This window comes from Megalobrama amblycephala, linkage group LG3, assembly GCF_018812025.1.
Source record: "Megalobrama amblycephala isolate DHTTF-2021 linkage group LG3, ASM1881202v1, whole genome shotgun sequence".
In the NCBI taxonomy this organism is placed as follows: domain Eukaryota; kingdom Metazoa; phylum Chordata; class Actinopteri; order Cypriniformes; family Xenocyprididae; genus Megalobrama; species Megalobrama amblycephala.
In genome coordinates, this window is record NC_063046.1 from 60,319,188 (window position 1) to 60,345,095 (window position 25,908).

Consider the following 25,908-nt stretch of genomic DNA (forward strand, 5'->3'; position numbering starts at 1 on the left):
TAAGCTGCGTTTCCACCACAGGAACTTTCCCCAGAAACTAGGGACTTTGGGATGGTACTCGGTGTGTTTCAACTGCAGGAACTAGGGTCTAAATGAAGTTTCAGGTAAAAGTTTCCCCCTCAGAAAGTACCTAATCGTGAGGTGGTCCTTTTTCAAAGTAAAGGAACTTTCGGGGGAGGGACCTGGGCTATGAAAATGCTGATTGGTTGAGTTCACGCAGCATTTTGATTGGTTGACTCCATGCAGCAGTTTATTTTAACCACCATTTTTAAAAGTCTGTTTTGGTGTGTGCAGTAAGATTTGTTTGCTATTTGAATCAACAATGGAGTTTAAAAAAATACGACGATTGACCGACGACTTAATCTTCACGGTACTCTAGACCGCAATGGAAATGCAGACAGCAACAGGTCTGGGGAAAAAGTTCCTGTGATAAAAGTTCCTAGGACAAATTGTTCCGTGTAATTTTGGTGGAAACCAGGCTTTAGGTGGCAAATCACATGATCTTTACTGTCTGCACTCCAATTAGCATTAATCATATTGCATCACTGCATTTGCATGAACTCAAATGGCCCCATTGTCAACAGTCATTGACAATGACCGACTAACAGAATTCAAGGAGTCCACCACTATGATGGCATTTCCTCATAGTAACTGATAAGTAATCTCAACAATAAGAATACTATGCGCTTACTGAACACTTAGCACAAGTGAAAGTAGATGACCCAGTTAAACCAAAAGCTGACAATAAAAGTGAGCACAAAATAAATCAAAAGAATCTCATTGCTCATTCAGTGATTGATTAGGAGGAGGTTTAGACCCTCTGCTGACCAATTACCCTGAGGCCCTATCAAGTGTCCCCAAGAGAGAGGGCAACCCATCTGCAACATTTGCTCAGAATTGAATGACAATTAAAAATGACCCTGGTGTAGCGACATCCGAGAAAAACGTACAACTGCATTTACAATTCATTAATGACTACAAAAACTATATCAATAAAATGAGTAGTAAAAGAAACCTTTTGAGACCAAATGGAACACCATGTAATGCCACCCAGCCTCTTCATGTAAACAGTGTTACACACAGACAAGGGATGTGCCAGTTTAAGTCATCTGACCGAGATGGCTGCCTGCCAACCGATATTCCAGGGTGTGGCATGTCTGCGCACACAAAAAACCAGAGCAAAACAAGCCTCTATTGATGCTTTCATGGCATAGGATGTGGGGAAAACAGGGAGGGAGCACACAGACAAGGGGAGCATTCTGGACTTCCTCTTTCGGAGGCAGCCATATGTCCTTTTGCAGGCCTGTTGCCCACCAGACACCTCGACAGTTCACGTGAACTTCGGACAGGCTAGAAGGAAGGCAGGGAGGCTGAGTAAGATGGCGGACTAAGCTAGGCTGGACAGATGGGGCATGTGTGGCGTGGGAAGGGTTAAGTCTGAGGAGGCCCCATCTGCCGCCTCGTCTGTTGTGCAGGCTGGCTGCTGGCCCCTGCTCGGCTCCAACAGAGAGAATGGACACAAAGTCGAACTGTGACTTCTTTCCATCTCTGAGCAGCTGATTACCCACAGATGCCCAGAATGTCCGGCCCCTTCAAGTTCTGAAACAAAACTGATTCCTTTGGAAAAAATATTTTTTCAGCCTTTTTCATGACACTTAATATATTTCCATATTTTTGTTTACGCTCTAAATTGTATTTTTTTTAAACTAGAAAACCATTGTAGCTTGTAGATTCAGAATGTTAAATATGAAAGTAAATGATGAACACGTTTTCGCACAATGTTTTTCACTAAATTAATTCAGGAGTGAAATGTTAACATGCATTATTTACATACACCAATATAACTAATAAACCACAGCCTTCATTTATCTATATTTTTATCAAAACATTGTAATACATAAATATGTCTGCAGGGTTCTTTTGTAAACACGTTTTATTGATGAAGCAGATAAATAATTGAATTTGTGCTTATAATCAATTTAGTTAAATTGACTAGAGATGCTCATAATTAACTGGTTAACCATTAACCAACAGTACGAATTTTGACTAATTAATACTATTAGTTAAATGATTAAAAATAGGGATGCATCGATTTGAACATTTTGGCCGATACCAATAATTCTTTATATTTTAAAGCCGATAAACGATATATTGGCCGATAAATCTAAATCCAAATTTTCATTTAAAAAAATTGAGAGGCTGATTACAAAAACAAAAGTTTTATTATTAAAAGCCATGTCCCAAGCACACAATTATGTTTTCATTATAATTTTATGTAGCCTATATGACAGACTTTGTTGAACTTAATTGTATTTTACATTTTGAAGTGATCATATTTCAAGCAATTCAAAACCATCATGGCAAACAGTGCACATCTGAAGGAAATAAGCCATTATTTAATTTACATAATTGTATAAATATCCACTAATTTTTCTTATGGGGCCGATAACGATAACATTAAAAATGAACATTTATCGGCTGATACTGATATGGTGGCCGATATATTGTGCATGCCTAGTTAAAATAGTAATACGTAATTTTTAAAGTAATTTTAAAATGTTAGCTGCATGGTTAAAAAAAAAAAGTGTTACACATGAAATTGCATTTTTAGGAGGGAAAAAAAAAAACAAACAAAAAAAACAGATGTCACATTTTAATATTACATTCAGAAATAAATGTAAAATACTGGTAAATAAAGCAAAATGTTTACAAACATTATAAATAATATAAACATAGCTATAAGCTATTTCAGTTCCTCTCACTCCACAACAAATCCTTCCAATTTAACTGCATTCAGAACAGAACAAGAAAGTAAGTAGCAAGCAAGCAAGTCAAAACAAAGTCATAATGAAACCGAAACAGAAACCGGCACTTGGCTTACATAGTCTACCTCTCTCATTTTACACGAATACAAATGTTTCCATATTCACAATGTATTTGGATGCTAAATTATTATTTATTATGTATACTAAGTTTTGGACTTCACTCACATTCCAATATCCACGTAAAACATTATCCTTCATATGTGCAAAAATAATGTACTTGACATAGCATAAGTGGGGCGGCGGTCAGACAGATTGCACAGATTGTACTACGGACTATTTAAATTCAGCAGCGTAACTTTTTATATATTTTGTTGACCATTTTATTTTGAAAATGAACATGCTGCGATGTCAAGTTAGCAAAGTTAGAACTTGTATGCTGTGTGTGCGTGAAGCGCCGGCGTGATTGATTGCTTAAATTTTTTTCTTTCCCATCAGCAGAAACAAATTAAAATACTCTGTCATTTATTGTCATACAGATAAGAGTAAGACATGATAGACATTTAAAACCGTAAAGGGTCTACTTTTATTTGTTTAAACTCACAATAAAAACAATATTCAACATAAATCACTGAGCAATACTCAATACAAGCACTGCGGTACACATTTCACTGCAAGCCAGGAAAAGAAAAGCACCGAATGCCACAATTGCAATTCCAAAGATAAATTCCTCTCCACGAGTTCAGGCCCATTCTGTGCTGGTTCTGTCCATTCAGCTGGCAGGAATCGCAGCCAGACGCCGGGAGGGGACACACAAACATGGCTGCTGTCACTGCGAGCCCTGTGATATGAAGAACACCTGGATCCGGAGAAGCTCAAACCTTCCCTAGAGTCAAAACATAAGCGAGCACAGTTCTTTCAGCGAGACTCAAGTGAGGTTATGCACATGCACACAAACATGCCCACCTGCTTTAAGAATGCTCTCAGATAAGAGCGGCTTTAAAACATTCAACCGAACAATACAACTCCTCCTGTCTATGAAGAAAACTTTTCACTATACAGAGACCAAACAAAAAGTAGATTAGTTGAACAACAGGGTTTATTCAATAAACACTTCCTTGACTTCTAACCTTTTATCTGCTGCAGTGGTGGGGCAGTGCAGATTGTGTGAACCATTTGCAGCAAACAAAGCATCCGGAAGTGATTATTTTCAACAAAAGGACAGTGACTACTGACTATGCCACAAAGTTGAGCCAATGATTACAATTAGTAATGCAGACAGAGCGCTCATGTGAGCCACCACAATACAGTTACTGTATGAACTAGTGTTGTCACAATACTGGAATTTCTAACTTCGATACGATACCTTGAAAAATATCAATATTAGATACCATTTTCAGTACCACGGGCGAAAAACTGCCATACAGATATTTTGATATCTAAATTTTTGCCCATCCATTGAAATTCTAGGCAATCAATATTTTCGGGGGAATGGGGGAAGGGTGTTCCCCTCTTGCACCTTGCTTTTAAATCGCTAATTTAAAAGCTAAAGTAAAATGAGCACGGCCGCATGGACATTCATAACAGTGTGGAACAGAGCAAGCATTTTCAATTAATGGAATGAATGAGCTTCCATAGTAATAAACTGGGTTTAAATCCAAAATATTGCCAAATCGGTTATTGCCTTCTACATTTCGCTTCGAAACCAAATCTTCCGCCATCGTCTTGTCAGTCAGCTCCTCACTCTCGTAATAAATAAAATCTGACTCCTGCTGCTGGTCTGTGCTGTGACTCTCGTTTGGCTCACGTTGCATTGAGCAGTTTAATTGTAATGTCTGCTCTGATTTTTATTACTCTAAAAAAATAAATCAAAATGACGTTGGGGGGTAGTGCCCTGGTGGGCAAGTGATGTAACCGGTGTTGTGGCTGAACACCGGTAACACCGTTAACACAGACTATCGCAGCAAGCCTAGTGGAAAATGAGTATTGGAACTGATATGACAGTATTACTAGTAGGAACACATAATAGCAACCAACAGTACAGGTGATGTTAAAAGATTAATGTTAAAACATTACGCAAATATTAGGGCCTCATGAAATCAGTTTAATTTTTCCAAATTCTGTCTGTTTTTTTGGAGGAAATTCTGTTGCATTTTAATAGTTTAATTACATTTTTATAGTCAAAAAGGATGTCTAATCAGTGAAATCAGTAAATTCACATTAATTCATTAATATTTTATGATATGATATAATTATGATAAAAACTTATCACATTATGTTGAGTATGTCCCAGGCCTAGGCTAATGCCAGTTAGTGAGAACTGTGGCACAGTTCTGACCATGAGCTTTGACAGAACAGAGGTGGAACTGATTAATACAATATTTGACAATATTTACACAACAGGACACTGGATATTTGAAATAACAAGCAGCTTCTCTCACCCAATTTCATGTTTCACATGGAATTATCACAGTGAATAAAGGTCAGCACCTCTAATGAGAGAAGAGAACAGCATGCGTGCACACTGAAGGGTTGTAAACAAGGACACTCCATCCCAAGAGTGATGTTGGCTTGAGACCAGATGAGGGACACTTAATAGGAAGGTCACTAAGCCCTGTGCTGGCAAAGCCAGGATGGGTTCGGTTCCCAGTACTGGGCTTTCATGTTACAAGCCTACTGAACACAGCTCTCAGCCCTTTCATAGGATTTCTGAGATCTGGACAAAATGTTAACAGCACTATTTCCTGAAACCAGAGCCTGTCAAACATAAACAATGAGAAAACAAGGTCATTCTGGTCAAATGCTGGCGAACAAGTTCTCATCTCTGATCTGCCTCCATGGAACAGCTCCCCATAATAGGTGCTCTGCACTTAAAGGGATAGTTCATCCAAAAATTAAAATGATCCTATGATTTACTCACCCTCAAGCCATCCTAGGTGTATATGGCTATCTTCTTTCAGACGAACACAAGGTAGTGAATGGTAGAGCCCAAAAAGCACATCCATCCATCATAAACATAATCCATATGGCTCCAGAGGGTTAATAAAGGCCTTCTGAAGCGAAGCCATGATTTTTGGTAAGAAAAAGATCCATATTAAAAACTTTATTAACTAAAATAACTAGCTTCTGTAAGACGACTTCAGGACGCTTCTGGAGCCCTTGTTTTTTATAATGGATGAATGCATCTTGGGGCTTCAAAACTGCACCACTCATTCACTACTATTATAAAGCTTGGAAGAGCCAGGATATTTTAAAATCTTCCATTGTGTTCTTCAGAACGAATATAGCCATATACATCTTGGATGGATTGAGGGTGAGTCAATTATGGGATAATTTTCATTTTTGAGTAAACTATCCCTGTAAAGCTCTCAAATAAGTTGTAAGAATGAATTGCCTGCATTTAGAAAAAAACCCAACAATATCTCAGTTGATAACTTATGCTTTACTCTTCGTCATGAGAAACTTGAAGCACTCTTACGTTCTTGTAATTTGATGAAAGATTACATTTTTTCTTTCTTTCTTTGAAATAACATGCATGGATGGATCATACACAATAATACCAGAACAGTGCACTGGGGCCTACTGTGATTGATTTTATGTTGACACCCATGTAGTCAATCCAAAAACATACTATGTGAACATAACCAAAGATCAGACAATGCGGTAAATCAGTTCTCTCAAAATTTTAACAACAGTCACCATGATTCAGCCAGTCAGAGGGTTATGGCATGTAGAGAGGGAGAAAGAAATACAAGGAAGCAGGGGGGAAAACCAAAACGTCACTGAGGAATGAAAAGGAGGGGGTGTAGAGAGCAGGAGTGCATACATACAAGCTCAGATTTATGCTTGTGTGCTTGTTCTTTACTTCTTTTTCAGGAATTAATGCATCTACAGTTGTGACAATTCAGATATGCAAGTCTTTATGAACATATTGTGAACATGTAACAACAGCTGACACGAGAAACAGATTTTCTATAATAAATGGTGGATGGGAACTGTGTTTATCTGCTCTCTGCAAACGCCACATGCACAAACTTAAAGCCTCTACACTACGGTCAGCTTTGTACATTTCATACACTTCCTATATTAGCAAATGGACAGGGACTTCCTCCATTGTACTGTCACAGTAAAGATAAAACACATTACATGTACAAAGAATCCAATTACTGCTCGCAGATTGAGTTGAAAGGGCGTCTATGGAAAACAATGCAACATCTCCGGCAGTTCTCCGTGTTCTTTAATCACCGTGCCGGAGACCCGTACAGCTGAACCAGCATGCTCAAATCAGGACTGCCCTGAGGCACCATGGGAGGGCTCTTTGGCTCAGATTAGAACATAAAACTCTAATTGGTTCCATTGGGTTTTGTAGTTCATTGGGCCTCTTGTCTGTCAAGTGGGCTTAGCGTTTATTTGATGCTGTGTAAATGCAGAGCGCGGCATCACGGTCTGATGCTCAAGACTTGGGGAAAACACCTAAAAATTTGGTTTCTTTTTAGAGCTGCACCACAAAAACAACACATCTCGTGGAGACACAACTATGAAGTCACAGAGTATCAACAAACCAGGTGTTGGCATAAAAAATGATGGTGCATCTAGTTTTGATGTGTACTGAAATTAGACCAAGGACAAGAACAATGGCTCTTTGTGCACTGTGATATGACATACCAAAAATCACACCCTTAACTGTCCCACCACAGTACCTAGATTTGTTCCTCGTCTTAACTTTCCGAGAGCCACGAGACACCCATCATCATGAGTTTCAGAGATTTTATGTTCTCTCTCAGTGTGGGACATGGGCAGAAGGACAAACACTGGCTCTAGTCTTGGCAGCATATCGCTCTAGATACGAGCGTCTCTTCATTTACTAAATGGACATGTCCGTTCATTTGCCAAAAGAGAGATGAATGATGAGACAAGTGAAGAGTTTAGAGCTGCACTTCCTTGCACATAAGTGCAACATGTAATCCGGAGGAAGAGGACCACACCCACAACCACAAACAACCTACAGCACTTCCTCTGAACTTGTGCTCTGAAACGTTCTCAGCGTGTCTGGTCTAAACAGAGTATTACAGCACTGAGCTGACTTGGAGAGACTGAGTTAAATGAGCTGCAACGCAACCAATCAGAAACCAGAGCAACTGGCAGGACTGGCATTGACTGCCAGGAACTACAGTGCATTCCAAATCACGCTGAAAACAGCATGCCAAAGGTACCCAGATGGTATACTATTTCCGGTGGATTTGTGCATCCATGCATTTTTTTTTTACATGCTAATACTACTCAAAACCCCCTTGTGCAACAGAAAAGGCTATGCATTCAGCTAGATGCAAATGCTTACGTGCAAACTCAAGTGCAATGAATTCATTTTGAGATTTGAGTCCTAATGTCACACTGTCAAAACTACATGGTAAATATACTTAAAGGAGTCCTTGATTATGATTTCATCTTTTTAACTTTAGTTAGTGCGTAATGTTGCTGTTTGAGCATAAACAACATCTGCAAAGTTATGACGCTCAAAGTTCAATGCAAAGGGAGATATTTTCTTTTACAGAAATTGCTTTTTAAGGACAACAACAAACGGCTGGTAGGGACTACAACAAGCTTCTTCCCGGGTTGGGGACATCACTAACAATAAAATTTACATAAACCCAGCACCCGAGAACACAAACAAAGGAGGTGAGGCCATGTTGGGCTGCTTTAGAGAAGAGGAAGAGTTGTTGTAGTAGAGTGTTACGCCGGACTGCTTCACAAACGAGGGTCAATTCAATGCTGGATTTGCACAAAAGATGAACATGACGGCACATGCTAGTGGATGAGTTGAATCAACTCCACAGCAACTACATAAATTTATCCACTAACCATTCAGAAATGTCCAGTTTAATTCTAAAAGTTGTAACTTCTTCCTGAGTCTCTCCATCAGTGTCGACTCCGGTTTGAACAATGTAAGGCTGAACACCGTTACTGACAATCCTCATTTTGGCTGCGTGAGATTCTCCAGCTTTGTTGTTGTTGAGCTGTTGAAGCTCAGCCCTCTTCTGTAAAGGGGGCCGGGAGAAGCAGCTCATTTGCATTTAAAGGGACACACAAAAATGGTTTTTGCTCACACCCAAATAGGGGCAAATTTGACAAGCTATAATAAATGATCTGTGGGGTATTTTGAGCTGAAACTTCAGAGACACATTCTGGGTACACCATCCTAAAGGTGCGGTCACATTAGCGTGATTGCATGTGACCAACTTGAAAATGAGCTAAATCTGCCTGAGGAACTTTCGCCCTCACATGAAACTCCTATTTGAATTACTGGATTTCACTCATGAACTTTTGCAGAGTAATGGTAAATGTAATTGCACATTAAGTGTTACCTCATTTGTACAAACCCTGGCAATGTTGAAATGTGTTCTAAGCAAAACAAAGCCGCTTTCTAAACAGTATTCAAACTGCAATCATATAATACTCATCTTTAATGTTTCAATACAGCTCAGATTCAAATCAGCCTCATCCTGCATCGCTTTTGCAGTAAGACTTCTCATTTCTGCTCAGTGTTGACTCATTAGCACCAGAATGGACAAGCCCAAGACTCAACCACTAGAAAAGTGACACCGCATTGCTCAAGATGCAGAGAAGGCTCCATTGCTTCTGAAGAGTCCCAACCCCAAATCGTCTTTCACAGGAAGAGTCCGATTGCTGCTCTAATCTGTGTGCTCACATACGAGCATGATGCCATTGTGCACGTTAATGATGCAAGTTTTCTGCTCTCTAACCACAGAGCTGAGCCTGTTCGAAGCACACAGACTCTTTCAATACCACATTAACATGTGGGCCGCCAAGAGGGGAAGGAGGAGGTGGAGTAACCTGGGAACAAAGCCTCTATAGTTGTCTCAAGCCTGGCTATGAGAGTTATGTAATTTGACTGGCAAGGCTGCATTTCCCCACTGGAGTACCGCAGACTAATCTCACTGAGGGACAGAGCTGCTCTGGAAAGAGGCGAGGACAAGAAAAACGTGCTTGTAATGAGCAGAGGGCTTCCTTGCCAAACACTGCCCCTCTTGCAGTCAGCAAATAATGCTGCAAATCTGATCAGATCTGAGGTAGGTGGTGCACAGGGTTCAAGGGGAAATGGAGGTAGAGAGGGCTAAAGCAAGGGGCGGTGGATTTAGCGTGGTTAAAAATAAAATCTGATTCTGATTTACTGCTCTGGATGCCTGGAAACCATGTGACTGGCATCACATGAGGAGAAGTGGAAGGGGTTTGGGGGGGCGAGGAAAACAGGCGCACACACACAGAGCGCACTGTCGGCATAATGAGCTTTGTGATCAGTCTCCTTGGTTTCTACTGACGGTAAGCAGATATGGTCTGATTTCAGAGGTAAACACCAGAAGATCTCTGAGCTCCAGAGCTCCACAGGGACAAAGAAAATGGAGGAAATGATCAGTGTTTCAGAAGGTAAAAACAGATCTAGACTGCTGTTTATATCACTCTTCCAGCCTGTATGCCAAGCAGTAACAGCATTCACATCTGTAGCAGTATGATGCCATGTACAAAATTTCAAGGAATAGCTCACCCCAAAACAAAAATTTGTTCCAATATCCGACTGTCTTTGGGTGGAACATAAAAAGAGATCAGCAAAATATTTTTAAGCAATATGAAACCATCCGACAGAGATACACAACTTATTATTCACTAATGCTCTTCCCATCCACTGCAGTTTTCGTATTCAGATATGGCATTGTCAAATATACCACTGGTTGCATCAATTTTGAAAGTGAGAACTGTGGTGGAGGTGATCATCAGTAAATAAAGGAGTGTAACGATGCATTTGTCAATAACATCACAATCGATGTGATGCATCAATACAACACGTTAGGGTTGTGACAGTGAGGAAATTTTCCCACCGGTTAAATAACGTGTGACAACACCGGTAATACTGGTATCACCGAAATGGGGGGGACGGGGTGTTCACTAATTCGAAATTAAAAGTAAAATGCGCAAGGCCACATTCATAACGGTGCGGAGCAGAGCAAGCGTTTTCAATTAATTTCCTATGGAAGTTGAGCTTAATTAGGAATTAACTGAAAGCGCTCCGTGCCAGTAGACATGCATGCGCATTTTACTTTCGCTTTCAAATAAGTTCATGGGCGGCAATTGTTTGAATGGTGGGTTCATTGTTCTTCTTAATGAAAAAAACACAACTAATCCTTTGCAGGTTCCCTATTAGCACTGGGTTTAAATCCAAAATACAACAAAAATCCAAAATTCTTCTGCCAGCGTCTTGTCAGTCAGCTCCTCTTGTGATATATGAAATCTGACTCCTGCTGCTGATCTGTGCTGTGACTCTCGTTTGGCTTATGCTGCATTGAGCAGACGCGTTCAGGTTTTAATTGTAGTGTCTGTTTTCTATCTGAACTAAATTATTTTTGAACACCAGTAACACCGTCAACACCAACTATAGCAGCAAGCCTACAACATGTACCAAAAAAAATAAAAAACACCCCAACCTCGCAGTACTGTCAATCAAAAATGGTGACCAAAAAACAAACACAGACAACATTTTCTCCTGACTCAAGTCATTTGAAGCACAGAAGACAAAGACTTTTCTTGACTGTTATTGCTGATCTCATTGCGCAAGCCAATGATGATTAATTTATTGTGCGATTATATCCAATTTACACCCATTGTAGTCAATTACTAAACTATAAACAAAAAGTTATATAATACTGTCTCAAGGCTGGAATATAGCACACAGGTCATCTGGGCAACTTTATGGTGCTTATCTGTCATATTTGGCAATTAATTGTTCATTTACTAATGTTGTGTTCTTGGCTTGAGTGGTGAGTAAGTGAAGACCATTCATTTTTAACTCTTCTTTTAAGCATTTCCTAGAACACAACACCATGTTGCCTGTGGTACAGGGGTCTTCTAGCTTTCATGGGGGAAAGACGATCTCTCTACAGATTCATAGGCTGCCACTGCTTACTGATGAAGAATCATGGTCACATGAGCTGCGTGCCAATGAGGGAAGCAGTGCAAGCAGTGACCCATTTTCACAACAGCCTCTACACACACATATACACAGAGGAGGCAAAATCCACACTCAAAAACAAAAACCCTTAACAAAAGCGGTGGCAGGCAGGGCCCAGGCATGCAATAAGCCCTGCTCTTAATGCACACATTCCAGAGCTGAGCCATCCACCTGCCTGTTGGTACTAGCAGGGGCGCCAACAAACTCCGCGGAATCACATTCACAAATAAAAGCTGCATGTTCAAACATACACTGTTTAACAAAAGGGAAAACCATAAGTTCAAAGTGCCTAGTCACTATCCCCAAACTAGCTACAATATCTCAAGAACATAATTCAGAATAAACATCCCAATGCAGCCAGAGTCACTGACATCGACACAGACTTATGTTTACTCATAACCAAGAGTTGCACCAAAAACGAGGAACTAGCCAATAACAGTCAAGCAGTCATTATTAGCCGCAACAGAAAGGAGGATGGGATTTACCGATTCCATGGCCGTCTTCAGATGGGAAAGGTTAAAATCCAGCTAAAAATGCTGAAGATGTGGCTGTGAAGTCCAAGGAATCCTGCAAAAGCAAAACGAAAAACAGATTAGTCTCCTGAATACTGATGTTTCACTTTTCCAGCATGAAATAAGAGTCATTTTTTTCTTCATTTTACTATAAACCTTTATTCCAGAATTCAGAACATGAGAAGCCAGATCATGCCAGGCACAGACCAGGAAACACCCTTGTGTTTTGGGGTCAGAGGTCCAGCAGATTTTATGGGGAATTGGTTTATGATGATTTCGGGGGACATTTGGTGTGCTGGGGCATGATGGACACATTCCTACATTGCTGTCACCCAATCCCACAAGTTCTTTTTGCAACAGTGTCATGACAACAGCTGTAACAAGACTGGTATTCAAGGCTTGACAGCAATGTCTACTGTACCATTACCAGTCAGACGTATCCTATAACTGACTGGAGAGATTAATGAGAAACTCTAAAGCTCAATCTAAATAAAAGCCCATTTTTGAGAATTTAATAGTGATGCAAAACATAGTTGACCTTATCGGTTTTTGTAGCGTTTCTTTTACTAATAATTATCACATTGGTCTTATTTAATTCAGAAGTTCACACCACCCTGGTTCCCTCAACAAAAACCCAATAGGATTTTTTGATTGGCTTTTGGATTATTGCAGGAAACTAGTTCTGTGACCAACAAAAGATTCTTGTTCATCATTAATCTTCACAAATGAACAGAATTGGCAATTGGCATAAGTAAAAAGTTAAATGTAGGCTATGAACGAACTACAACACGGTTTGCATGACTTTGATGTCAACATCACTAGGATTCTGACAACTCAACTCAAAAGTCTGAGTTAGAATTTGCAAGAGCCTGATTATAAACACAATGAGGCTGTAAAAGACTAGTGAGAAGATGGTTTTCCTGTTCGCTGTGATGACGTTTAAAGCCAACAACCACCTTTTGAGACAAGTAAAAGCTTTTATATTTATATATAAAAATAAAAAAAAAAACAAGGGGGTAAAATCTTGAGCTTGTAAATAACCACAGACCTTATTTCAGACTTTGACAAAAAAAAAACCCCACTGACTTCCATGCAAAAATACCAAGTTAGATCACTTAGAAAAACAGCACACTAGCTTTCAACAATCCACACAATTACAGGTATCAATCATGTCTGTAGCACAAACATTGTAGAACAAGTTAGCCTATCATCTAATGCAAAAGATACAAAAATTGATCAGCTGACCATAATAGATCCGGGACATTAACGCTAAGGATTTTTTGGTTGAGCCAGTGGTTCAAATGTTTATAAATAAAATAGCCTTTGTCATCGTCTTCATGGTTCTTGACCAATAACCTTTATAAATAAGGTTGTGACAGCAAAAACTACTAACCAAACTCATATAAATTTCAAATATTGTTAAAAGGTCGAGAAAATAATCAAATGTAAAATAGCGCTGCATAGTCTTCAATGTGTAAATTAAATAGATTAATCCTTAAACTTACAAAAGTTATTCAGTCAAGAGCAGCGAGTGATTGTTTTCGTTGTCTTTTGTGTTTAACATTAAAACAGACAGCAGCAGGTTTATTAGGCTGCTGTCACTTTAAGAGCTGCACGGTCCAATATACTGTTACACGTGCACTTTATTTCTCAACTGTTTACACTATATTGCCAGAAGTATTGGGACACCCCTCCAAATCATTGAATTCAGGTGTTCCAATCACTTTCATGGCCACAGGTGTATAAAATCAAGCACCTAGGCATGAAGACTGCTTCTACAAACATTTGTGAAAGAATGGGTCGCTCTCAGGAGCTCAGTGAATTCAAGTGTGGTACCGTGATAGGTTGCCACCTGTGCAATAAGTCCATTCGTGAAACTTCCTCACTACTAAATATTCCATGGTCAACTGTTAGCGGTATCATAAAGTGGAAGCAATTGGGAACAACAGCAACTCAGCCACGAAGTGGTAGGCCACGTAAAATCACAGAGCGGGGTCAGTCAATAGCTACAAACCTCCAAACTTCGTGTGGCCTTCAGATTAGCTCAAGATCAGTGAGTAGAAAGCTTCATGGAATGGGTCTCCATGGCCGAGCAGCTGCATCCAAGCCTTACATCAAGTGCAACGCAACGCGTCAGATGCAGTGGTGTAAAGCACGCCGCCACTGGACTCTAGAGCAGTGGAGACGTGTTCTCTGGAGTGACCAATCACGCTTCTCTGTTTGGAAATCCAATGGACGAGTCTGGGTTTGGCGGTTGCCAGGAGAACGGTACTTGCCTGACTGCATTTTGCCAAGTGTAAAGTTTGGCGGAGGGGGGATTATGATGTGGGGTTGTTTTTCAGGGGTTGGGCTTGACCCCTTAGTTCCAGTGAAAGGAACTCTTAATGCTTCAGCATACCAAGACATTTTAGACAATTTCATGCTCCCAACTTTGTGGGAACAGTTTGGGGATGGCCCCTTCCTGTTCCAACATGACTGCGCACCAGTGCACAAAGCAAGGTCCATAAAGATATGGATGAGTGAGTTTGGTGTGGAGGAACTTGACTGGCCTGCACAGAGTCCTGACCTGAACCCGATAGAACACCTTTGGGATGAATTAGAGTAGAGACTGCTCTAGCCAAGCCTTCTCGCCAACATCACTGCCTGACCTCACAAATGCGCTTCTAGAAGAATGGTCAAAAATTCCCATAATCACACTCCTAAACCTTGTGGAAAGCCTTCCCAGAAGAGTTGAAGCTGTTATAACTGCAAAGGGTGGGACAACTCCATATTAAAATGAGATTAAGAACGGGTTGTCAATGAAGTAAAAAAAAAACTTTTGGCAATATAGTGTATGTTCACTTAACATAACAGAGTATGTTTACTAGGATACTTGCTGAGACCAACATTTTTTTTTTTTTCACTTAATTGTGTGTGAATATGTCCGTTCAAGCACAAGACGATGTGAAAGTCTTCCTGCGCTTGAATATTTAAATGTGTAAATGTGCTTAAAAACAGGTGCAAATGATAAACTTTCTTGATGCAGCACTGAACTGATCAGGAAAGTGACAATTGCATCAACTGTCTCGAGCGACTTTTACAGGGTAGTCCTTGTTTTCGAGCCCTGAGGGGGGGGGGGGCAAAAACCTCATCCAGTCACTGAGTACAGGAGAGACCACATTAAGGGCAGTCCTCACTCAGATGGGGTGTCTGGGAGGATCAGAACCCTGAGGATTCTCCCAGCAGGAATGTGCCAGATTGGATTAATCCTGAGTGGAGAGAACTCCCATTTAATGGGGCTTCAAAACCAGACTGTAATCTTACCAAGAAAATCCTCTGAATACAGAGAACAAGAGTACCTCGGGCCGCCTGCTCAAACACACATCAACTGGCCATAATTAAGCCCACCATCAAGAACAAGTAATTTAGTAAAAACAAGAAAAAAATAAATGTCACTCAAGCTGAAGTGTTCATCAAAACCAGTTTGAGAACAGGTGGAACAACAGTTCTTTATTTTAAGCTTCCCAGACCAGTTTACTGTGCTCACTAGACGGTGATAGTGTCTCTCGATCTCTCCTGTCCTGCTCAGAGTCATGCTCTGTTGACCCTAAAAGGAAACTCTAGGCCTTAAGAGAGCTTTTAAAGCCCTTTAAATCAACAGTCAAATGGGCTGTTTATTTGTGCAAACGAAAGAGGATGATTTCACAATTCTTTCACAAAGGAAAGAAACGTTACTGCGGAGGATGGACCTGCCAAGCTTGCCACATCCTGACCATTAGGCTATGAACACTACCAAAAAACAGGCAAAACAAGAAGACCCTGTTAAAATCAATTGGTTTAAGGCATACACAAAACAATCTAAGCTTATAAATATGCTGAAGCCCAACCAAGCATGGTCAACATTATTATCAGGAAAAAAAGACAGGAAAAAAAAAATCTTTTAAATCAGGGTGAATCGGAAGTTGTGGCTGGTGTTATTTCACAATCCAGTTCATTCTTGATGGGTAAAATCAAGTCCACACTAATTAGATACTGTTATTGATATGTTCTGAAAAACTAACAGCATTTTGCCGTCAGATCTTTAAGTGGCGTTTAATGAATGTTTTATTTTCATTTTCCCTGAAGTCCACTTACAATGTTTTCAAAAACTTTCATAATTTGGCTTTTTTTAAAAGGCTCAGACCCCTCAGACACTGAACGCTACTTGCTATTGGGATTTTCAGACCCTCCTCACTTATGAAATGAGTAACAGCACTTTGCTCCATTTATTCACAAGCTGCTGGTTTGAAGTCGAGTCAAACATAGTTTGTGCTGCTGCCCCATCCTTCAATAACAGCTTCTTTGCAAAGGCTGAACTACTCTGCAATTACAAGTTCATAAAACACACTGAAATATGGCAGAAATAATTGTTACCTTGGTAAAAATAAAACTCCATCCATTTGCTTATAACATTGGAATTAGTGTTGGAATTAGTGGAATAAGTCGGTACTGAAATTTTGAAAATGTGACCATACCAGCATTTCTGTAGTACCGGTAGTACCGAGAATCCGGGTATATTCGGTACCCACTGATAGGGGTGTGCCAGTATTTACTTGAATATGACACGAGTGAAGCACAAAGCTTTGTTTACAGAAGAAATAATAGGTTAGCAATTAAATGTGACATCGCAGCCATGGAAACATTTTGGTTAATGCCGAATAAGAGAGGTGCGTGAGTCCATACATTTAAGCTTCGTATTCTGTTCTGCGAATCGCGATCTGGTCACCTGATTAGCAGAGAATTTAACAATATTCCATTAGTTATTCCACTGAACATGGAATCTGTTTCTTTTCCCAAATCTTCACTCACACAGGGGATTATAACGTTTCTTTCGTTCGCATTCAGCTATTCGCATTATTTACTGTGGTAAAGTAGAAAAAACACCGTAGGACAGAAACCTTTTTGCTTGCACGTCAGTTTCTATTTAACAGAGTTTGTGCTTGTTATTAGACTTTATAAGTTTATTTGTATAGCGCGTTTCACACACCAGTGATTTTTACTTTCGTTTTCTCTGGCAGCGCTAAATCAAACATAGCCTGAATGTCTTGTCCCTGCGGAGGATAAAACACGCTCTTCAGACCTTTTACAATAAGTGTCAGTTGTTTGTAACATCAGGAGATAACGAAGATATTATTAAAGATAAATCTTGCTCGTGTCCCACATCCCTCTCAAATCGCAAAGCGGCTATATCAAAGTAATAACGGGACTTTGGCTATATGACGCGTCTTTGTGTGGAAATAAAAAACGAATGCTTTTTGAAATAATATTTAACTTTCGTATTATTTAGGTTACCATTATTTACCGATATTTATTTCATAGTTTTACAGGCTGTAGTGTGTTGTTTCTCTGACGGAATAGCTAAAATAAACACGCACGTCTGTTACCCCTGTTGAAAAAACGAGCATATGCTGGTAAAGTAGGTTTTGAAGCTGGTATGCTGGTTTGAGCTGGTTTATGCTGGTCCAGGACCAGCTTAGGACTAGCATGGACCAGCAGGACCAGTTTAGGACCAGCATTTGACCAGCATACAGCTTCAAAACCTACCTTACCAGCATATGCTGTTTTTTTTCAACAGTACACAATGGATGTTTGAGCATTTAATTATTTATTTTTTATTTTTTTATATTTCAAAATTTATTTCATTGAGGTAGCCTATAGGCCTATATACACACACAAACACACACACTCCAAATCATATTTAAAGTTTTTAAAATAGGCTATATAAAATAGTAAAATAGTTCCAATAGATTTTACTGTGGTACCGAAATTGGTACCGAGAACCGTAAAATTTTCATGGTATTGGTACCGACTACTGGAATTTTGGTACCGTGACAACACTAATTGGAATATGTAGAATGGCAGGTGCCACACATCCAAGAACCAACACAAGATTGGGTGACCACCGAGTTACTGCTGTAATTACGGCTTTAGGTCAATGAATCTTTTTGGGCTGGGCCCAGTTTGGAGTTACATTAAGTTTCATACCATATTGTTGGTTTATTTCAAAATCAAGGTAAATTTGACAAGAAACATGGAAAGAATCTAGCACATTCATTCAAACAATTAATATTCTAATAAGAAATTCTAATAACAAACTTACAACAATTTTAGTAATAGTAGGCTAAGCTTATGCTCTAATCAGTGAGGGGAAACCTACTGCGTTACAAATCAATAACAGAGAACACATCAATTCAATAAAGACGGTTTCAGATGATATTCTTAAGCATCACTTCTTAGCCCATGCCAATTCACTTAACAGCTGCTGCAAAAAACAACCTCAATCTTGTTCGATAGGGAAAAAAACCTCTTGAATCAGCTTCAGAAAACTGAAACATGTAAAGAGGAAGACACTATTGCATATTTTAAATATTTATCCACATCATGTAGACCATCACTACTGAAGGCAGACCTTATATAACATGTACAGTGACCAAATATCATGAAATATATATAAAATAAAAAAATCTAGAAAATTATACAGGGAAAATTAGTTTTTCCAGTATATTACTTTCCAACACTGTTCACTCTAGATTCATTACTGTAATATAATAATATTTAATGTATTACAGTAAAAGAACTAGAAGCTAAAGTTTGTAAACAAACTTTGATGTTGGCTTGAGAAAGCCTGAATGGGCAACATGAGTCAAAAGAGCTAAAGCACATGTCTGTTCAGTGTTCTGGATGGACACGCCACAAAATAAATAAATATTAAAAATGTATTGCATTTATGGCTGTAACAATTATTTTGATGATCAATTAATCTAAATGTTTTTTTGTTTTTTTTGGATTAATGCATTGATTTTTTTTTGGCTGCACTTTATATTAGGTGTCTAAGTACTATGTGCTAACATTTAAATTAATCATTTAATTTGTTTATATTTTTAAAAAAGTACCTGCATGAAATAATAATATGTTTAAGTTGTAGAACAATATGTTGGCTTTCTAAAGACAACAAATTACATAAGATGATGTTGTGGGGGATAATTCAATTTAATTTAAGTTTATTTGTATAGTGCTTTTCACAATACATATTGCTTCAAAACAGCTTTAAAGAAAATGCTTGTTTAAATGTTACAATTTAGGAAGTATTATGTGTATCAACCAGAGATGAGTGTGCCAAAGTACATATGTCAATAATATACAGATAGTACATGTGGTTAGTTAACATCATTTATTCAGTTAAGCAGACTGAAATATGACCCAAGCACGTGACATTCACCCACATAGAGTGAAAAAATGTGATAGAAACCACTTAAATCTGAGGTGGTCTAGTCCATTGGTAGATCTGATGGAAATGGCTGCCAGAAGGCCTCAAAGCACACATCTGAACAGATAAACACATGAAAACATGCCTGCCAACATGCTCTCGACAGCAATCAAACTCAAGATCGCCAAAAACCATTCCCACATGTTATGGAGTCAGCAGCTCTACAGAGAGTGCATTTTCTGCAATCAAAGCCGCAATGCATACTTGTTGTGCTCTGGAGATGAAATGTCCTCTGAGAAAAGGACGAAAATCGTCCCCACATCACAATACATTTAAAGCTCGTCAACCGCAAGCATCATCAACAACTAAAACTGAATTAGGTAAGAAGGGAGCGGTTTTATTTGTGCCACCGCTTGAACAGCTGCATGGGTGGATGGGAATAAAGGTTGTTTTGGTCCAGGTTGTTGTGGGTCCGTGGCTTTTGTGAGCATGTAGACCTATATGGGGCAATGGGCATTGTGGGATTAAGGAGGAGACGAGTGCTTTAATGCAAGCCTGAGGGCACAGCCATCCTTTATCCCACCTCTCTTCTGTTTGCGGCCCGTTCTCTCTGTGCTGTTCCCCAGGGCATCGGATTACAGGAAGCGCCATTATTTCCACAATTCAGTCAGCTCCATTTATGTGGGAAATCAGGCCGCGGGAGCTCCCTTCCCCCGCCCTACACCACAAAGTGCCTCTCTTGTCAGATAACACTGCCTCTCTTATCTCACTACATGTCTGACTGCGGCCATGATGCCCCATCTGAATACTGAAGACAAAGCAGAACGCACACATAACCGCTGGGGACCTGTGGACAGTAGTGGACACAGTGAAGATATGAAAAGACACAAGCAGGCTTTGCACACCTTGCTTTTTCAGGGAAACCAGAAGCTGAAGATGTGCATGAGGTAGGGGTGTGACAATGCACTTGAGAGGATACACCATATTGGGTTCACGAGAACGAGACGGTGTGAACAGGCCTTGAAAGTCACAAAATGCAAAACAAAGCAGGTACATTTTGAAATATTTTAAATAATCTAGTTCTGTGACTAACAGTTATTCGGCAATCGGTATGTGATCAGTCGATTATGTGATGATTAATCGAGCAAACAGTCGATTATGTGATATGAATCGAGCAGATGGTTGATTACGTGACGACTGAGCAAACGGTCTATTATGTGATTTAGGGCTGCACAACGATTAATCGCGATTAATCGTTTGCAAAATAAAAGTCTGTGTTACGTAATATATGTGTGTGTTCTGTGTATAATAATTATGTATACAAGTACATGCACATACATGTATACATTTAAGAAAATTATATTTATATATAAAATATTTGTATATGTAATATAAAATATATATAAATATGTATATTTATACATGTATATATTTCTTAAATTTATACATGTATGTGCATGTATTTATATATACATAACTATTATACACAGAACACACATATATATTACGTAACAGACTTTTATTTTGCAAACGATTAAACGTGATTAATCGCTGTGCAGCCCTAATGTGATTAATCGAGTATTCGGTTGACTATTTGATGATTAATCGAGTGACTGGTTGATTATTCGATTAATCGAGTAATCAGATTATTTTTTTGTGGTAATAAAACTAGACCCAAGTGAACAATAGCCTTTAAAATGCATAAATAACAACGAGGCAATAATTGGGTCAAATGAAGCATCTTCAAGTAATCATACGGTTTTGTTGAACAACACTTAAAATACATGATGTAATATACATGATCTAAACAATCAAGTTGCGTATCTTTTTTATAACAAATGCCTGCAGAGGGCGCCGACGGCCTGGTGATTGTTACACATTACAGTAGATCAAATAGTCAACATTTAATTCAAATGTCCACTCAATCTTTAATATTTGACCACTTCTTTATGATAGAAATGCTACAGCCACTGTAATTTCTTGAACAAGAACATGTGGACATGCAAAAAAACATGCAGGTCACGATATACAACAATCCGCGTATTTAGAAACATATTGATGCATTCTCCTGTGTTGATGTAAGTTTATAAATGATTTCCATTACAAATCTGGAGAAATGGAGCATGATGCTGTTTTGATGCACTTCCCAGACAGTTATTAGCAATCCAAACTCACAGCATATGCAGAGTTTGTTAACCGAGAATATTTAATTATCATAAGCAGTAAAAGACAGATCAACAATGCAAGCACTTTAAAGGTTTTGCCACAAACTCAACTCCGTCATGCTGATATCGCGAGACAGCTTTTCACCTCGACGAGAAATCGTCACGTTTTAATATCGCGAGATCTCATCACACCCCTAGAATGAGGCTTCTCTGGTGTCTCTCATCTGTGTTTGAAAGCCGACATGGTTCACAACGACGAAAGCAAAGTCTGGCATCAAGTATCAGTGACAGCAGTTTATTGTAATACCTTAAGCAAGGCAAATTAAATTCAGCCATCCTATCTGTCCCATGCACCGTAGAGGAACCTGACACTATCTCCTCAGCAGTAAGAGGAAGAGCCAGAGACTGTGAAAAGCCATGTAATAAAGTTGCAAAAGCTGATCTCTGCTCCTCCTCAATGACATCTACATTATTGATCAGGTTGGCTTCTGTAGGAACCACTCCATCTTCCATCCACAGAACCATTAGGTATACCACTATAGACACCGTCCCACCACAATATTTGCTCTACTTCTATTGAGTTGTTGTGACTCAATGAAATGGGAATGAAAGTGAGGCTGTGAGGGATAGACACGCATGTCTTCAGTGGGTTGTATGGTTGTGTTTATGGATTGTTCTGCTGGCAAAACACTGCAAAATATCTTTCCAAGAAATTTCAGTAGACAAAAAAAACTCTACATCTGCCATGTTGTTACTGTCACGTGACCTACCAGAGTCAGTTGCGTCACTTCCATTCATAAATCCTTTACCATGGCCTCATGGGATAGTGAAGTGTACATCGAGTGCGCACTTCAGAAAGTTGCCAGTGTCATGGAAAATCTAGCCAGACCACCCCCTCCTCCATTAGGACCCAGGGGTAATGCCTGGTCAGAAGTTATGATGTCTTGACTAATTATAACCCATTTCACTACTGTATGATGTTTATTACATTAAGTGCACAAACAACATGCTTGACATTTAAAATGAATGCCTATTATTAATAAAACTGGAAACACAACCACACCTAAAAATGTTGCAACGAACTATGTCCTGTAAAAGTAATTTTGTATTAATTTTACACAATAAGAAACCACCCATCAGAAACCACTTGTTCAATCAGGTCACTAGAAAATCCTTAATATTGAGCCCAGGAAAACAATGTAAATATACTGAACCAATAAATTTGACCCTGCAGTGTAAATGTATTAAAGGTGCCCTAGAATTGAAAATTGAATTTACCTTGGCATAGTTGAATAACAAGAGTTCAGTACATGGAAATGACATACAGTGAGTCTCAAACTCCATTGTTTCCTCCTCCTTATATAAATCTCATTTGTTTAAAAGACCTCCGAAGAACAGGCGAATCTCAACATAACACCGACTGTTACGTAACAGTCGGGATCATTAATATGTACGACCCCAATATTTGCATATGCCAGCTCATGTTCAAGGCATTACACAAGGGCAGCCAGTATTAACATCTGGATCTGTGCACAGCTGAATCATCAGACTAGGTAAGCAAGTAAGAACAACAGCGAAAAATGTCAGATGGAGCAATAATAATTGACATGATATCATGATATTTTTAGTGATATTTGTAAATTGTCTTTCTAAATGTTTCATTAGCATGTTGCTAATGTACTGTTAAATGTGGTTAAAGTTACCATCGTTTCTTACTGTATTCACAGAGACAAGAGCCGTCGTTATTTTCATTTTTTAAACACTTGCAGTCTGTATAATTCATAAACACAACTTCATTCTTTATAAATCTCTCCAACAGTGTGTAATGTTAGCTTTAGCCATGGAGCACTATCAAACTCATTCAGAATCAAATGTAAACATCCAAATTTTGTAAAGAACCATTTTGAGGGTTATATTAGCTGTGTGAACTTTGTTTATGCCGTTTAAGGCAGTAAGGCAGGATTTAAAGGGGCCGCAGCCTGAATCGGCGCATATTTAATGATTCCCCAAAATAGGCAGTTAAAAAATTTATATATAAAAAAAAAAAAATCTATGGGGTATTTTGAGCTGAAACTTCAGACACATTCAGGGGACACCTTAGACTTATATTACATCTTTTGAAAACACGTTCTACAGCACCTTTAAAAAAAAAAAATATTGAAATTGGTAGGATTTCACTGGTATCTAGTCTACTACAGAAATGTATCATTCAACTCTAACCTGCCAGCCAAAAAAAACATTAATAGCTGCACACAAACACAGGTGATTTAGTGTGGAGTAAGACAGATATGGTTTTTGATATGGTCAAGCTCAGGAAGAGGGGGATGGGGACGGCCCAACATGAGCAAATTAGTCCATCTGGCATAAACATACAGCTCAGCTCTGCTACAGCCTACACTGCTGTAAACGTGCCAATCTATGAGAAGAGAGATCACAAAACTGAAGAGGCAAAGAATCAGTGATAATGATCCATGAAAAGTGTATGGATAAAACATGAAATGCGTGATATGACAAAACTGCAGAAGAGGCGGCTCAGTGAATTGAGAATCTGCACCATTCCTGACACAGTTTCCAGCGTTTCTACAGCACAGGCATGCTCGGTTCAAACACTCTCCTGTTGTCAAGGCAACCGTTTCTCTGGACTAGAGGAAAAAACTCCCACATTCCTAGAAATGTAAACCTAACAAGAATAATCTTGTGATTTATCTTCAATGCTTTTCTTTAGAATAAAAACTGCATTCTTTAACTGCCGACTTATGTAACATTGATTTAATAGTCAAGCATTTATGAAAAGCAACCTCATAGAGCCAACAATGTACCTTAGTTCCGGCTCTGACTGTCACCATGGCAATTGTACACAAAGACTGTACATTCTTCCAGTGCAGAGAAAATTCAAGGTCTGAACGCTAGATTGTCATAATGTGTCCGCAGGTTTATTACTCTATTCATTCTACTGCAGTAGTCTAGAAAGAAGTGGTACAAAGTAACGAACCAAGCAGAGATCACCTCGTCAAGAAATGCATATAATAACACAGCTGTGTCACAATTAAGCAAGGCAATGTCATAAAAGATACATTTTATGTATACAAAACATTGTGGTAAGGCAACCACCAGCTACTTTCCAGAATCAAGTTCAGCAATTCTAATTTTTATAAGGCACAAAAATATTGAAATATGACATCACAAATATTGTAATTATAATGTTTTAAAACATAAGCCACTCAAGGCTCATTTAAATATTAATGCACTTAATATCTAGACCTGTGGAGCAGGATTTCGGAAAAATAAAATTCAAAGATGTGAAAAATATATGTACATATATAAGACATTTTATCAAATGACTGGATACTAGTGTTGTCACAATACTGTAATTTCTATCTTTTGATAAGATACTTTGAAAAATATCGATATTCGATACCATTTTTGATACATGGGGAAAACTGCCATATTCTGCCATTTTTATTATCTCAATTTTTTGATAATTTGGGTAATTTTGTTGCAATAGCTTACACACAGCACAGGGAGGGCTTTATTTCAAACACTGAACTAAATTTACAAAAAAGAAAAGTAAAAAGTCAGTGATAAAATAAGAACAAATAAACTGCAAACAATAGCACAAATAAATACAATAAAATAAAGAGACAAATTAAACAGCCAAGTTCTTCAGGTGGGTTTGAAAACACTGGATAGACTTTAAAAATTACAGATTAATGCTTACGATTAAAGTTAGAAAAGTTATTCAGTCAAGAGCAGCAAGTGATTTTCTCTTTGTCTTTTGCAGCAAGTCTATTAGGCTGCTGTCAATTTAAGAGCTGCACGGATCCAATATACTGTTACTCAACATGCATTTCTTTCTCCAAAACTGACTGTTTACCTGAATACTTGCCAAGATGAGCAAAGTGAGTGAGACCATTTAAGGGCAATAAGACATGAAAAACAACTCAATTTGGTACTCGCGAGCTGTTTGAGAGACGCAAGTCTCTATGTGCGCCCCACTTACATAGATCAGTGTTGCTCGTGCTTTTGGTGTGAACGCGAAACCTGCGGGAATGAGTAAAATAATTAGCAATACAAGAACTATTCAACCGCAGCTAATGAGACGAACGAGTGAAAGGATTCGAGAACGAGCAGCTGGTATCGGTGTATCGATACTGCATTGGAACCGTTTCAGATATTTCAGTATCGATACGCATCTTTGACTGGATCCTATCACTTGCTGGGCATT

The 25,908-nt window shown here is 38.9% G+C and overlaps 1 protein-coding gene across 2 annotated transcripts in view; it reads right to left on the bottom strand.

The window, feature by feature from the left end:
* Positions 1-25,908, bottom strand: part of ankrd11 (ankyrin repeat domain 11) — a 131,531-nt gene that overhangs the window by 81,196 nt on the left and 24,427 nt on the right. For both annotated transcript variants that reach the window (XM_048186354.1, XM_048186355.1), the window contains exon 2: positions 12,267-12,348. The gene's annotated coding sequence lies outside the window, so the exon portion shown is untranslated. The remainder of the gene's footprint in view (positions 1-12,266; positions 12,349-25,908) is intronic.